At 49.2% G+C, this 15737-nt stretch overlaps 1 protein-coding gene across 6 annotated transcripts in view; it reads right to left on the bottom strand.

The window, feature by feature from the left end:
* PLXNA2 (plexin A2) overlaps window positions 1-10698 on the bottom strand; it is a 328426-nt gene extending 317728 nt beyond the window's left edge. For 4 of the 6 annotated variants that reach the window (XR_006174188.2, XR_006174189.2, XM_042848961.2 and 1 more), the window contains exon 1: window positions 10285-10698. The gene's annotated coding sequence lies outside the window, so the exon portion shown is untranslated. The remainder of the gene's footprint in view (window positions 1-10284) is intronic. The other 2 variants (XM_065591482.1, XM_065591481.1) reach the window with 2 other exon arrangements.
* Between the last annotated feature and the right edge of the window lie 5039 nt (window positions 10699-15737).

Here is a 15737-nt window from a genome sequence, read left to right as displayed (position 1 = left end):
GGTAATGAGTTTCAGCTGGCCTGACCAATTCAGTATATCCCAACTCATTAGGGTTATAATCTGTATCTAAAAGGTGTCATGTAACATGGCACTGGAAAACTCACTGACCACTAATAGTCGTGCATGATGAATGTGGTGTGTATTAAGAGTTATGGATATTTGCTTAGGCAAAGATCTTTCACCACGGAAGGCAAGGGAGGGCAGCCCCCTGGTGCTTCTGTGGGAGGCCCTGATTGAGAGAACATCAGCCATGGGAGGAAGAACAAAGACTGGTAAGAAATCTACCTTGAACAAAGACATTCAGGGTAGCAGGGCATGTGGTGACAACCCTTTACTTGACCAGATTGCAGTCCCAGATTGCTGACACGGTATCTTATTCATAGGACCGCTACACTCTGGTCTTGTGTTTGGTTAAACCAATACAAGTTTGGTTTAACTAAATCGGTTTTAAAACAAAGCTCTAGTTAAACTGGTACAAGTTTGTGTGTAGACCAGGCCTCTCCTCCTTTCTCCTGCCATCTTCCTGTTAGATACTGGTATGCTGTGTAGGGTCAGATTACATAGGACTCCTACCATGGGAACCAAAGACCTGAGCCATGGAGCTGCCACCTTCTGTCTAGCTTACATGTTGCTGCATGTTGTCCCAAAGCCAAGGGCAGCTACTGCAATGCGTATCAAGCTACATCCTGATGACACAAGTGAGTCTACCTAAATCAAAAACTGCAATGACTGCTGCATTTTGAGAAATCTCTTACAAGCATTTGTTCCCCAACTCACCAAGCCTGGATAGAACATAGATAACTTGATCCAAGCTGAGTTGGGCCCTGACAGCAGCTTTTGGAATAAATCAAGGTAGAGCCACTTTCTTGAAAGTCTCCTCATGTAGAAGAGCAAGTGAGTAATCAGTGACGCACTGCCTGAGAGACTTCCTGTTTTCTCCAGCATTACTGGACTTCCTGACACAAGGTAAAGAGCAGTCAGAGCTCTGTAGCTTGACACTGATCAGTAGCTGCTGCTGAATGAATTAAAATTGCTGTTTCCAAATGGTGGTAATTGCCAGTCAGGATCTGAAAACTATAATAAGCTGTTTCCTTTAGCTCTCCATGATGCATACGGAGAGTAGCCTCTCCCTGGACCATTAGCCTGCCTCCCTGCAAGGTCTGTGCTGGGAAAATGAAGGCTAAAAAAGCCCTTCCTCAAGTGGTGTGGGATTTGGATGTGCATCTGTAACCTACTGGGCAGTGCGTTTTACACTTTCTCTTCTGTGCAGCTGCCCAGAGGACATGAGGCTGTTACAGCCACAGCTGCGGACCCTGACTCTTTGGGGCTCAAGGTTTCGTCTCTGGAGGTCTCCAGTTCAGTCCCTGGTGTTTGTCTTGCTGGCATCCCTCGTGCATCCATTTGGAACTTGTCAATAGCACTTTGGGGTCACCGCCAGGGGTCCAAGGCTGGATGTGCTCACTAACCTGCTGCCCGGGGTGCACAGAAGCCAGGCACTGCACCACACCAAGGCTCACTCCAGCCTGCTAAAAGAACGTTGTCCCCATAAGCTCAAGCCACACATGCTGGCCCTTATGAGCTTTGGACTGGAGGTACTGACTTGTAACCCGTAGGCTGCTCAGAGGACCTGGACTCCTAGCATTGAGCCTACATTTGTTGTACAAATGTGGTGGTGAAAAATCACAAAGCGACAGACTTTCCGAACAGCCAACACTGAAAGTTTTATAAGGTCAAACCCTTAGGCCAAATCCACACTAGAAAAAGTCTGTATCGGCAAAACTTCCTAGTGTAGACTCAGCTTATGCTGGCAAACAAGAGCTATTTCAGGTATAGCTTATACTAGTTCCCCCAAACAAAATAAGCTATACTGACAAAAACCGCTGGTATGATTGTATCTACACTAGGACGTCTCTCGGTACAGAAATGTCGTAGGAAACCCCACCCCAACTGTCATGACTATACCATCAAACGTTTAAGTGTAGAACTGGCATTAGCTTCATTTAACCAGCTGGGAGACGGTTGTGAAGTGCTGGCTGGCTCCCACCTCACCAGCAAAACAGCTGCACTCCAGGTTTGAGCAAATGTTTCTCTTAACACTCACTAACAGAGGATGGGGATGCACAAGCTCACCAGGCTGCGAGGAAGGAGACTTTCCTTTCCTGTTTAGCTTTCGGTGCTGAAACAACTGTTGTCTCACTCACAGTTTGGAGTGGACCCCCACTTGCCCCGCTCCGCCATCCCTCGGAGGCTTAATGTGTGAGCCTCTGGCTAGAGCAACTCCTGCCTCTCCCTCTGCAGCTCACTCCCAGAGCATCTGGTTGTTTCATTAATGAGCCATAAGAAAGGAGCAGCAGCAGCAGGAGGGCGAGGTGAGAGGTCAACTTAATATTTACCCAGACGTCACCTTTCACTTTTGCGCGGCGGGGAAGTCACTTCAAAGCAAAGGAAGGGCTGCGAGAAACATCCCGGGTCTGCTGGGGAGGCTGTGCTCACATTAACACAATAGAGCCACTTCCAGCCCAGCTCCTGTCAGGCAAGGGAGGCCCCAGGAACTACTGGCAGTGCTTCCAAACCTCTGGTCCTTAAGCCAGTATAGCCCCCTCAGACTGTTAGGAGTCTGCCTATCCTTCCCTCTCTAATGCCACTGCTTGGCCTCCCGCTCTTGCATAGAAGCCCTAGACCGCCACAGGCAACCAGGTAGCTTGGGCTGCTGGGCCCCAACTCCAACCCTCCTGGTTCTGAACACCCTTCATTTCAGAGCAGTTTGGATTTTGGGGCTAAACCCCAGTACTGCAAGCCACCCAGGCTCTAGGGAGGTTAGAGTGCGCAGCGATGGGTGGGAGGCCAAGGGAACTGGCAGGAGTAGTCAGGATCTCTGGAGAGCTTGGAACTCCCATTGATCTCCAATGCACTCATTGCAATTCTCTAGGAGACCCCAAGGTAGACAAGAGGCGGCCCCACAAATGGGCCCATTCTTCAGGGCAACATTTTTAAGGCACCCTAATGCCACAGGCCACCCTGTGTGTGAAACCAACATAGAAACAAGTGGGTAGGATGGGGACATGCCACAGGTAGGATTTTTAATTTCCAGGCAGAGATATCTCATTTGGTGACTGACCTTGTGTTACTGAGCGATGTGTTTGTACATCAAACCTTTTACTAACCCCCTGCTAAGGTAGTGTGCTTGTGCTTAAAGCAGGATGACTCCTGAGTTCTATTCATGGCTCTAGCAATGCCTTACTCAGGGCCGGCTCCAAGCACCAGCCCTCCAAGCATGTGCTTGGGGTGGCACCTGGAGGGGGTGGCGCTCACCTGGGGAGAGCGGGGCTCACCTGGGGAGAGCGGCCAGGCTCGCCGCCCTCCTCCCAGCACTACAGCCGGTAGGGGAGAGCGGGGCCCCGGCCGGGCTCGCCTCCCTCCCCCCGGCGCTCCGGGTAGCTGGGAAGACCGGGGCCGCCCTCACCCGGCGTTCCGGCCGGTCGGGGAGAGCGGGGCCCCGGCCGGGCTCGCCGCCCTCCCCCCGGCGCTCCGGCCGGTCGGGGAGAGCAGGGCCCCGGCCGGGCTCGCCGCCCTCCCCCCGGCACTCCGGCCGGCAGGGAAGAGCGGGGCCGCCCTCCTCCCGGTGCTCCAGCCGGCCAGGGAGAGCGGGGCTGCGGCCGGGCTCGGCGCCCTCCCCTGCCGCGCTCCCCGCTGGGGGGCAGGGGGCGGCGGGAGGCTTTTTTGCCTGGGGTGGCAAAAAAGCCAGAGCCGGCCCTGGCCTTACTGTGAGAAAACCACCTCAGACTGCCTCAGTTTCCTGATCTGCAAACCAGCGGTAGAATTTACCTGTCTCCTACAGCTGTGGAGGAGAAGCTTAATATATGTAAAGCACTTTAGTATTGGATAAAGATGAGAGAAATGCCAAAAATTGTTAACAGTGTCTAAGGCAAATCATTGTTTTAACATTGTCCTCCAGGGTATCACGCTTGGAGTCCCACCATCAAACCTTTCAGTGCCTTGCAAACACAGGACGAGCTCTGTCAAAATCAAGATGCCCAGCCACCTAGCACTCTTCTTCACACAAAAGCCACTTGGAACGTCACAGAGACAGTGGGGATAGAACTCACATCCCAAAGGCACAGTACATTATCCCCTCAGCTCAAGGAGAACCTCCATTAGCTCTTAGCACCGAAGGGCCTATGACACATAGCTGTGTAACTCCAATTCCATCCAGCTGGGCAATGGTGAACACACACGTATAATGGCATTTCACCCCGGAGGATGCCAGCTACATTGGGATAAACCCAATGGTTTGGCTATTCCTGCACAGACTGCAAGCTGCTCCCTATATTCCTGCTACAACAAAATGGGTATATTCACCTGAGCGGCCTTTAATCTCCTCTGTAGATTGCTGGTGCTCTTCAGACAAGGGACTAGAGAACATACCTCATTTGCTTTCCCGTTGCAGCGGAACAGCCTACATCTGCATCGGGCAGGATGGAGGGCTTGGCTGACAGGGCTCAGCCCAGCTCACTATCACTCTTCCTTTTAAGATGATCTGGACTTTTTTTTTTTTTTTTTTATAATGTGACTCTCATGCCTTTTATCTCCTGCTCTGAATGTAATTTTAGCCCAGGCAAAGCAGGATTAAACTTTCATAACATGATACATTTATCTCGCTTTTCATCCCCTTCGCCTCCCCCTTCAATTTCACCCAACGAGAAGCAGAGATTATACCGAGAAATATGAGAAGGGATATATCAGATCAGAACAAGGGAGGCCACTTTTTTCTCAGCACCCCGTCTCTGGCACGTACCATCCCATGGAGCAGCCAGAATCACCATTTAGCCAGCAAAGTTAGGCTAACGATATTTCTCAACCCAACTAAAACACAAGGTTGGATTAAAACTCAGAGAAAAGACCCAGCAGAGAACACACAGTGGAAGATTAGATTAGAGACATACATCATTGACATATGGTATGCTCGCTTATTTCATCTTACTTTATTTATTTATTGTCAAGTCTTGCCAGAGCAATTTTACCACCACCTGAGAACATCTCACCACTGCATTCAGGCCACAGCAGGGGAGGCAGAAAGACAAACCATGCTGAGGCGATTCCAAGAGCATCTCTCTCCTGGATAAAGGGGGTGGGGGTTGGATGAGTGTATATGGGGGGGGGGGGGGAGGGAACCATCAGCTACAGCCAGTCTGATTTATCTGGGAATTTTTGAACACATTAAAGTCTTCCTGCCTCTCCCAAAAGTGCTGTTTCCAGTAACAGGTAGGTCTCAGCAAAATGGTGGGTCAAATTCTCAGCAAGTGCTGCTCGTCTTCGTGTCTCCTTTCACCATAAGGGACCAGTGGCACTCAAGTGTTGAGATGGCCAGTTTTAGTGCCTTCCCAAGTTACATTCGGTGACAGCTCTGCTTGCTGCCCCCCCATCCTTTTTTAAACTCCCACAAAAGCAGGGAGAGATAGCTCAGTGGTTTGAGCATTGGCCTGCTAAACCCAGGGTTGTGAGTTCAATCCTTGAGGGGGCCACTTGGGGATCTGGGGCAAAATCAGTACTTGGTCCTGCTAGTGAAGGCAGGGGGCTGGACTCGATGACCTTTCAAGGTCCCTTCCAGTTCTAGGAGATGGGAGATCTCCATTAATTTAGTACCTTTTAGCCTGAACTGCAGGAGCCCCCCTCTAGTGGAGTGAGATGGTATTTCAGGTGGCCCACAACCCAGTCTCATTCGCTCTTCGAGCAATAACTGTATCATAGAAAATTCAGTGCCACTCAGACTCACAGCCCAGCCTGGGGATGCATTACTTTGACTAGCTCATGAATTGTTACTGCTCTGCTGTTTGGCCTGAGCAGTTCCCAAACTGCTTAGGCCAAAGGTGGATTTGAACGATGAATCCTGGTGTAGGGAGGGGAGGAGACGAGTGGAAACGAGAGTGAAATGATGGAGCGGGAGAGCACAACTTTCATTCTCAGTTTGTTAGATAAAGATCTTTTAAAAATAACCCAGAACTAAACGGACAATAAAATCCCTTTGCAAAGCAAAAGCAGGGTGGCTTTTTCAGCAGGTTTTTAACCCCCAGAAGCCTGGATTTGAGAACAAGGCTCAAGTCACAAGTGACAAGTTTGACCTGCTCAATTCAGCCTTCTACCATAGATCTAATTCCTTAACAAACCCGATTCCCAATTCTGGAAAAAAATTGGGTTGGTGTAAGGAGTTGGCATGCAGCAGCAGCCTTGCTACAGGCTACCGCAGCAGAATGCTTGGGGACAGCATCCCTGCCACATGCCCTTCTCTTCAAAACACCCCAATAAATATACATTTTTCCTTTAGCTAAAGAGAAAGAATATGAATATAAAATATAAAAGTGGAGCAGTAGCCTCCACTTTCCCAGGCCAATACATTGCCTGGATTCTTCTTGTGTTCCCAATTTCTCTTCTATATCCTTGAAGCTTTCTAACAAACTACTCTTCACAAAGAACTTTCCACTGCCTCAGCCCAGAATGCCTTTTAGTCTTGCAGGCAACTGAGGTTAGATCTTATGGAGGCAAAGAGGGCAGAAGAGGGAAGACGCATAGCTCTAAGAAGCCAAGGAGTAAGTGGACATACTCGGGTCACGTGTAGGATGCTCTTGACCATAATCATAAAGGCACCAGGGATCCAGTCATCAAGACTGTGGCCAAATCCTAGGGAAAAAAAACTTGATAGTACCTTCCCCCCACTTCCCCTCTTGTCCTTTGTTGTCCTCCTAGCCAAGCTGGTTAAGAGATTAACACTCTAAAAACCACATTTACTTTAATTAGCCATGAAATCTTTATAAGTAAGTGAAAAAATGTTTCCCTTGAGGGATTTTTGTCCATTCATCACTGTTTGAATTACAGGGGAGACAGAGAGAGATGGGGGGGAAAAAGGGGAAAAAATTAGAAAATTCAGATCTAATGAATTAATAGCAGAATGCCCAAAGGGGAAGCGGACTACAACTATAAAATGCAAGCAGCTCAAAGGGACGATTCGGAATTATTTCTAGTTAACAGACTGTAACACAATGCTCCGGTCTCTTTATGATTTGGGTAGCTTGGCTAGCAGTCCCTGGCTCTCTCATTGGTAGTGATGGACAGAAGTACATTGTGCCCCCCAGGCTGTGTGTACAGACAGCTGTGTGCGACTCTACCAGCAGACAGCTGGGTAAGGAGGGAGATAGGCTAGAAACAGCCATCAGGCCCCTTGCACCTGATTTTTAATGATTATTTTACCACGGGAAACCATTTGAGAAGGGCTGGGGTGGGGGTGGGGCGAAGCAGGGAGAAAATCTTGCCACAACTTAGACCCATAAATATTTCATAGCACCGGCATAAGAACAACGATTATATTGCTGCCAGCTCCTTTCTTGTGTATTTTAAACATCTCACCGCCTTCCACTTTCTCTCCCCCCCACCCCCTGGTTTGTGTGTTTCTTGTAACAGGCCCATGAAATAAAGATTAGCTGAATAATCAAGAGTGTTTAGAAATGTGAAAGGGGCCGTCTCAGGAGCACCACAGGCTCATCACTCTCAATTTTTCCCCCCCTCTTAAGAATTCCAGAGACAGAGGAAGGAAGCAAATTTTTCATGTGCTTAAAAAAAAAAAGCCTCAGGGCTGGAATGGGAGCGGGGTGGATGGGCACAGAGCTTGCTGCTCCTCATAGCAAGGGATCACTAGAACAAGTATGAGAAGAGGAGACATTCTCCACCGCTACCCCGTTACATTTTTATTGTTTGAGCTGCACAGGGCCAATTAAAACAACTTGATCAGTGCAGCATTTGGACTGAAGCATGGGGGTGGATGTGTGTAATTTTCCTGCCTGTGATGGATTTTACCTTTACCCGCTAAACCAGGCCTCCCCAAACAAAGATACTTCGAGAAGACCTGGCAACCTTTGGCATGCATCATATTGGCACCAAAAAGCAGGCCTGGCATTTCCCCTAGAATCTTCCCTCCACACGTACCCTGCAGCACCCAGCCCTTATCTCCCAAGCAGCCTCAGTGGAAAGATTCACCTATCACCTGAGAACACCAGTGCTAAAATCCACCCAAGCCACTGAGTCATTCCTTCACGACTTGCTCCAGGCTTCAACTGCACAGAGTTTCCACCGCCGGCCTGGAAGCGCTGAGGCTCTGAGGGGCCAGTCAATGGGAGCCCTCATGCACAGTATGGGAGTCACATGGCTTCCTGAAACACCCCACAAACGGCTCCCAATGTCATTTCCATTTAGCTGCTTTGCAAGCCAGTTTGTCACATACCAGTGCGATTTGCTGGAGAGAGTTAAAGAGCGGGACAGTTGAAGTCATCTCTTCTCCACTGTCACATATACCCAGGCGTACAGTGGTCAGAATCTATTGGTTTTTTCCTCCTGGTATCTAACCACAGGGGTGGAGGGGGGGAGTTCAGGTTGTTCTGCTGAGGAGCAGGGGAGAGTTGAGGGTTAACAGGACAAGTAACACAGGGTGTGATGAAAAGCACCCGGAGAAGCTGTTCCTATCATGTTTGTGGATTCTGTGCGGATTCTAAACAGCATCTGTTACCTGTTCCCACTGCACAAACTTGTTATAAGCCAGGGGGAAACTCCACAAATAATTACCTCCAATAAAGATATAAAGGCAGTGAAGAGTAAATTGGGTTACTTTATCTTCCTGCAACGAGCACAGCAGAGATGGTTAGGCGAGTTGAGTGAAGTGCTGTATTTTGCTATACAAGCCATTTCACAAGAGAAATTGTACATTTTAGTTACTCTTTAGCTGAACCGTTTTTCCAAAATCAAAGCTATTTCGTTCGGCTCCCTGAACCGCTCTTAACTATGCTATTGCACTCAGAGTGAATGGGAAATTGGCCAAGGACAGCAGCGGAGGTACATTATTTTATAAAAGGGCTAAAATCTCTGTGTTTGAAAAAAAAAACCAATCCCTCTGTTCTGAAGAGGGCACCGATTCTCTTTGAGGCAGCAGGCTTTCAGCTGCAGAAGTAGGTCATTTGACTTAACTTTCAGAGACATGAGTATCAATGGGGCTGTCCAGCGAAGGAGAGCAGAGCCCATCTCCCAGAACTCAGCTACCAGCTATCAAACCGAATCATCTCGCCACTGAAATGTTAAGAGCTAGACAAATAATGGGGGAAACCCCTTAGTAATGGGATTTTGTAGCATCGTCCCCTGCTAACACTGCATCCTCTCTCCCCGCTGAGACAATACCCCGAACTACCGATCACACATGCACAATTGCCCACCCATCACTTACTAGCCCCCCCCCCCTTAATGCTAGCCCATGACACTGCTCGGAACACAGAATTATTAACTCAACCTCTTCGCCCCAGCCACACAAAGTATTGACGCGGCTCGCACAGAAGAAAGGCTGGTTGGTATTGGGCTATTCTAGGTTACACTGGGGGCACGAAGTCGAGAGGACAGTGTGCGTACATGTCCTGTGTATAGAAACAAGCCGCCCTTGCCATTACACATGGGCCAGCCAAACCATTCAGGGGTTGACGGGACTGAGGAACACACAGACAGTACCTCGGACTTCTCTGGAGAAAGCACAGACTGATTCACTTCTAGCCCCCCCGCGCCCACCCAACTTCCACGAGAGATTTTGCAGCATTTGGGAGTTTTCGTGGGAACAATTTTTGGTATTCACGAGCGCTTAAAATAAATAAATAAATAAAGTCTCTCCTTGTCAATGGCAACGTTTTGTTTGCTTGTCTACTCGGATGCACTTCCTCCCCCCAGATCATGACTGCCTGGGAGAAAAAGGAAGCCGCTGAGATTCAAGGAGGAATAAAATACATTTATAGAATAGCTAAACTAAGAAAAAAATAACGGGGAACCTAAAACGGAGCGGGGGGGACGGGGGACCAAAGGGCTCTCTTGCTGTATCTTTATTTCCAATGGATGAGGAAGCGTGTCAGGATGCTGCCTCCACACACACTCCCCTCCAGAGGTGCAGGTTCCCAAGTGCACTGTCTGGAAAGACAAACATGTCACTAACGCTTCCAGCCTAAGCCACGCAGCAACACATGGGGCTGGAGCCCTTCAGCACGCATACGTTACACACAGCCCTGTCCACAAGAAAGTGGCTGGGGTCCTCTATGGGGGGGCCACTGGGGGGGTGATCTCCCTCAGTCCCTCCTTTCCAAATGCATTGTATGATTGTATCAAATGACAGGGGGGGACTCTTGCACCCCAGAGATGCATGCAGAATAAAAGGGGGCAGGCGGAGGTTGAAGGCACAAGCCCCTCTTTGCCAGCCCCGGCTTGATGACTTACCAAACCTCAAGGTCCGCTCCTGTCCGTCTCCTTGGGGGGCGGACAGCCTCCCGCCCCCCTGCGCCTCCTCGGAGTTAGGGAGAGGCGATCCGCCCGGCCCCCCGATGCATTAACATCCACGGCAAGTGCCCAGCTCCTGATCTGTATTCCTGGAGGCTCCCTGCTCTTCCTGGGATCCGCTGCTCTGCACCCCGGTGCGGCTGGCTGCCCAATTACTGCTGTGTCGAAACTGTCCTTATTCCTCGCCTTTGCCCACCGAGCCCTCTCCTCGCCCCCCTCTGGCATGAGCCACCCCGGGCTGCCTGCCCTTCCCCGCTCCCCTCCTGCGGGGAGCTGTTTCCCCCTCTCCCTCTTTCTCCCAGCCGAATTTCCCAGGAACTGTGGGGCTCCTTCCCCCAGCTCCTGCCTGGCACTGGAAGCTCATCCCCCATCAGCAGCAGGCTGGCTGGCTGCTAAAGCCTGCCTCCCTGTATTACCATGGAGCTCATTAACATACAGTGCCTGGGCTTAACCCTTCCCCGGCCGAGCCCCGGGCCTCCCCGCGCCCCCGGCGGGGCCAGCGAAGAGAAAGCGGGGCTGGGAATTCGGCCAGGTGCTGAGCGAGACCCACCCGCCGCAGCCTGGGACCCGCCCGGCGCTGCCGAGAACCTCCGTCCCCACCCCAGCGGACGACTCCAGAGAAAACGCGGCGAACCCAGGGGCTGGGCCGGTTTGTAAAGAGCATTAAAAGGCACCCGAAACTGGAGCCGGCCCAGACACCCCACAACCTGCCTGGCTCACCTCCGCCTTCCGGCGCCCGCGTTTCAGACCTTGCCCCCATAAGGGGGCAGGTGTGATTCGAGGGAGCTGAAGCTGCTTTTACATTTTATCTTAACGCCCCCACACAGTTGGTCAGGATGCTCGCCTGGTGGGGTCAGCATCTCCTGCCCTCATTTGATACAGGCCACTGAGCAGTGAACAGGCTCCATAAATAACCCATTGCCAATCCCCTGAACGCTCCTGCAACCCACAGTTATGTATCTATAAGCTTCCTATCTCCTGCAGACTATCAGCTCTGAGATGCAGGGAGCAGCTAGGGAGTTAATGAGGGAATGTGATCCAGCAATCATAGAAAGGGTCTGACAATCCTGACTCCTGGGGTCTAGTCTGAGCTAGGCCATTGACTTGCTAGGTGAACTTGGGCATTTTATTATTAGTTGTATGCTGCTGGAATGAAGGAAAGGAAAAACACCCACCAAAGATTTGTGTCTTATGTGCCTCAGTTTCCCCATGTATGACAAGGCGGGAACCTCACAGAATTGACATAAGGCATAATAACTAGCCTTTGTAAAGCACTTTGAGATTCTTGGGCCACAAAGAACGATGTAAGTGCAAAGAATTATTAACCAGCAGCAGGGGAGACCAAACACAGAGTTAAAGCACCCCACTTTCCACAGTCCACAACCCACTCACACTGCACTGAAACCCCCCGTTTCTGTATCCCCCATTCTGTCATCCTATACTAACTGAGCACTATTAAAAAAAAGTTTAGCTCCAGTCGTGTGGGCTGAGCATTTGGAAATCTAGGCCTACAGGTCTTGGCACCTCCTACCTGGGAGATCTCCTTTTACTCCTCATACACCACTGCAGGTGTGATCTCTGTAATTATGCTATCTGGGCCCCAGTTTACTATAAGAGAAGGGTCTGCTGGAAGAGTAATCTCAGACCCTTTTCCTTTAGAAAGTGCTTCCCCTTTTGGCCTGAATTAACCAAACCTGTTGTCCTCCAGGCCATGGTGGAGGGCAGCTGAAGAAGAAGGGGAAGGGAGGGTGATTTGGGTGGTTATTTTGTGGTTATATTACACATCATGGGATTGCTACTTCTTTAACATATTTGTCAGAAGTACCTATTGCATCCCACGAGGGGGCTGTTCTAGGGTAAATAAATAAATTAAAACTATTTTGTTAAAAACAAACAGTCCCCATTCCTCTCCTTAGCCACTGTCACTTCCCTCCTGTACCAGAGTTAGGTACTGCCCTCCCACCCACACTGGTGGGTTGCCAGTAACTAGATGGCTGTCAATGGGGATTTAAGCCATGGGGTGTACTGTTGCCTTGTGTTATATCTCTGGAAAGATACCATGGCATAGCATAGCATGTGGAAGCGTCTGAGTGGGGTGATCTCAGAGTTGGAGAGGGACACTCTTTAGATAAGTCCTTTGACTGATTTAGAAAACGATCACATCTGGAGAGACACTCATAGTAACTGAAAAGCAAATTAAAATAAAAAGGGAAAGGTACATACAAGAACAGCTAAAACTTTCAATCCACTCTACTCACTGTCATGGGGAGACAGACAGACAGACAATACAGCTACCTACAGGACTTCCCAGCTCTTCGGGGAAGAGCTCCTGAACATTCCCCACTCAGCACTAAAATAAGAGCAGCTGCCAAAGGCTGCTATTTATTGAGCAGGGCCAGGTCCTATGGCTGCCTGGTGCTTAAAGCTACAACCCCACAGGTGTATATTTGAAATGAACACACTTCATCACTGAGAGCAGAAAGCTACAGCCTGACTTGGATCCCAAAAGGATTCCCAGGCGCTACTTCCTAAGCTTTTTAATAAAGGAGAGACTTTAATCAATCCACACTTCTGCCCACAAAACCAGGAACACAATCAAGGGGAAGAAATTAACGCTAGTGTAGCGATTCTCTAGCTGCCCTCTAGTGGCAGGTCACATGTCTGCAGCTAAAAACACCTGGGAGAGAGAGAAGGGAAATTTCTTCCCTGAGCTCTTCATGTTTCCTCTACCAGGAGTATAAAAGTAAAACAGGCTCAGTTGCGTGCCAGAAAGGAAGGGGCCAGTGCAGTCTCTCTCCCTCTCAGCCCTTGGGCTGCCTTTTCCCCTTGCAGGAGTGGGTAACTGGGTTAGGGATGTTTGTTGTTTTTTGGATCTTTTTTGAGGCTGGTGGGAAGGGGAGAGGAATCAAACCTACAAACCTATTTCTGTTGCTTGCAACTAAAGTTTAAAGGAGCTTCCCAATTTGGGAAGGTGGGGGTTGTAAAAGAGGATAAACTTAATTCCTCCTCCAGGGACAAAGTCACACAGTAGGTTGTGAATACTCCTCTGCTATGGGTCAAATTTCTCCCCTGCCTATGTCTACTAATATCCATAGAAGGATTTTCTTTCTAAACACATCCCCTACAATTCTGCAGAGCATAGACAGGAGGTGTCCCATCTCACCTATTCTACTTAAGGGCCGGATCTCATTGCAATTGAAGTAAATAAGACTCCCTCCACTGACTTCACTAGGACTTGGCGTGGACCTGTATTGGGGATATTTTTGATGTTCTGCAAGGATACTATAGGAAACAGCTGTTTAGATCAGGAGGGTGCTCAGTGTCTACAAGGACCATACCCTTAGCAAGCTCTGCTCTTTCATTATTCTGTCCCTGCCTGATATATTGACTGTGTCTTTCATTCACAGCAAACTGCACTAAATCCCATTACAAATACCAGCTTTGGTTAAATGCTTGTCCCGCTAATGCAATTTCTCCTTTCACAGAAAGCAGTACAAGGCGGGTCAGAGCGTCTCAATCATTTCTCTCCTCTTTGCAGGACTGCATCCTGTTTATTATTTATTAGTGGCAAATTGTTTTCAGGGATGCAGGGTCTATCTCCTGCTAATTACAGGATTTCTGAACTAGGGAGCAGAGGAGGCCATTGTATGATGCATGTGAGGAGCCAGGGTTTATTTTGGGGCACGAAGAGCAAAACAGCACTGGTCTGGGATTCACCGGGGGCCATCACGGCTAGAGAACGTGAGCTGATGAACGATGCCATTTGCATGACCAGTCCTGTGGTCAGATGTGCTTTAGGCATGGCATGTCCTTACCTGAAACAACTTTTGGGGAAATCCTCATCTGGATTTGTGTCCTCCCATCCCTGAAGCTGATGATATGTACTAGTGCCTAGGGATCACAGGAAGCCCCCTTTCGTTGCTAGAAGCATGCAGTAAATATCAGTATTTATTTTGTGGAGTTGGGGTGGCGAATGGGAATGTAAAGGGATGTAGGGAGGGAATATACCTATTTGTTGTATTAATGTGTGTGTGGGTGCTGCACGTTTGTGTGTCTGTGCCTGTGTGTGCATGCGTGTGCATGAGTATCCCGTGCATTTCTGTATCTGCCGTGCCAGAATTGTGTGCATGCGCGTCTTGTGTGTTGTTTGAGTATTGTTTTGCATGCATACTATGCATTGCATATAGGTGTGTGTGGTGTGTAGATGGAGTGTGTTTTTGTTTGTGTATGGTGTGCTGTGTACTTTGTGGATTTGTTCGTGTGTATGTGTTTTGGGTATTTACCTATTATATTTTGTGTGTGTATTGTGCTTTTATTTTGCGAACGTGTGTATTTGCATTTATTTTGTGCAGTTTCTGTGCCTTCATTTTGTGTACATCTTTTGTATGTGCTTGTTTGTGCTTTGCGTTAATATTGTGCCAGTGCCTTGTGACTATATGCATGCACGTGTATATTTCTTTGGCATGTGTGCACTTTTGTTTGTGTGATACGTTGCATACACATCTAAAAAGAAAACTAACAGCACCGCATAACATCCCTTTTACTGGCTGTTGTGCTGTGAGCTGATTATAACCCACATTGCTATGACATGTGGATGGGCTCCCAGCACCCACCTGGGAATTGTTTCATTTTTCAGCCTTTGCTCCAGTGGGTCCAATCACGGCATCTTACAACCAGCAAAGAGACACCAGGGGCAAGTGGCTGTGGGTAATTTACAGGCAAAATGAGGGTGAATGGAGAAAACAGATCACAGAGAGGCAAGGAGCTGTCCCTGTTGGGAACCAAATGGGCAGGACCTGCATGAAGAGCAATAACTCACCAAGGCGTCTGCCTCTGTGGCCCCTTTCGCTGGTACTCTCCAGTATGCAAATCCCAGTTTCTGGTGTACTTTATACAGTAGCTTGGCTCTTAGAGCTGCAAATCAAACAGGGCAGGACTGGAGTCCTTTTCTGCTAACCACAAGCCACACTCCCCTTTCCTCCTCTGCTTTGTGAGCATCGCCAGGGGGAAGAGAGTCTCTTGAACATGCCCTTCTATCACACCTGGCAATAGCAGCCCTAAGCCTGGTTCAACCAGGAGTCCTTAGGTGCGGTCTCCCAGCAAGCCAAGCTCCCCTTCCATCTGACCAAGCGGGATTTGCATAAGGGCTGACTGGCCTTTGTAGGGGGTGTAGCCTGGGCTCCTTCAGGCGAGGGAAATAAAGTGTAGTGAAACGAATGAGATGCAGCGGCTTAATCCTGTGCTGTCTTTGCTTGCATTGGCTCAGAATAACTGAGAGGGAGGGAGGCTGGAAAGATAGCACGCGCGCACACACACACACACACATATACACACACACACTCTCTCTCCCTCTCTCTCTCTCTCTCTCTCTCTCTGTACCTGTCTTCAATCAT

The sequence above is a fragment of the Chrysemys picta genome, chromosome 4 (assembly GCF_011386835.1).
Source record: "Chrysemys picta bellii isolate R12L10 chromosome 4, ASM1138683v2, whole genome shotgun sequence".
Classification (NCBI taxonomy): Eukaryota; Metazoa; Chordata; order Testudines; family Emydidae; genus Chrysemys; species Chrysemys picta.
The sequence above is the reverse complement of the archived record's forward strand: the minus strand, read 5'-3'. Positions and strand labels throughout refer to the sequence as shown.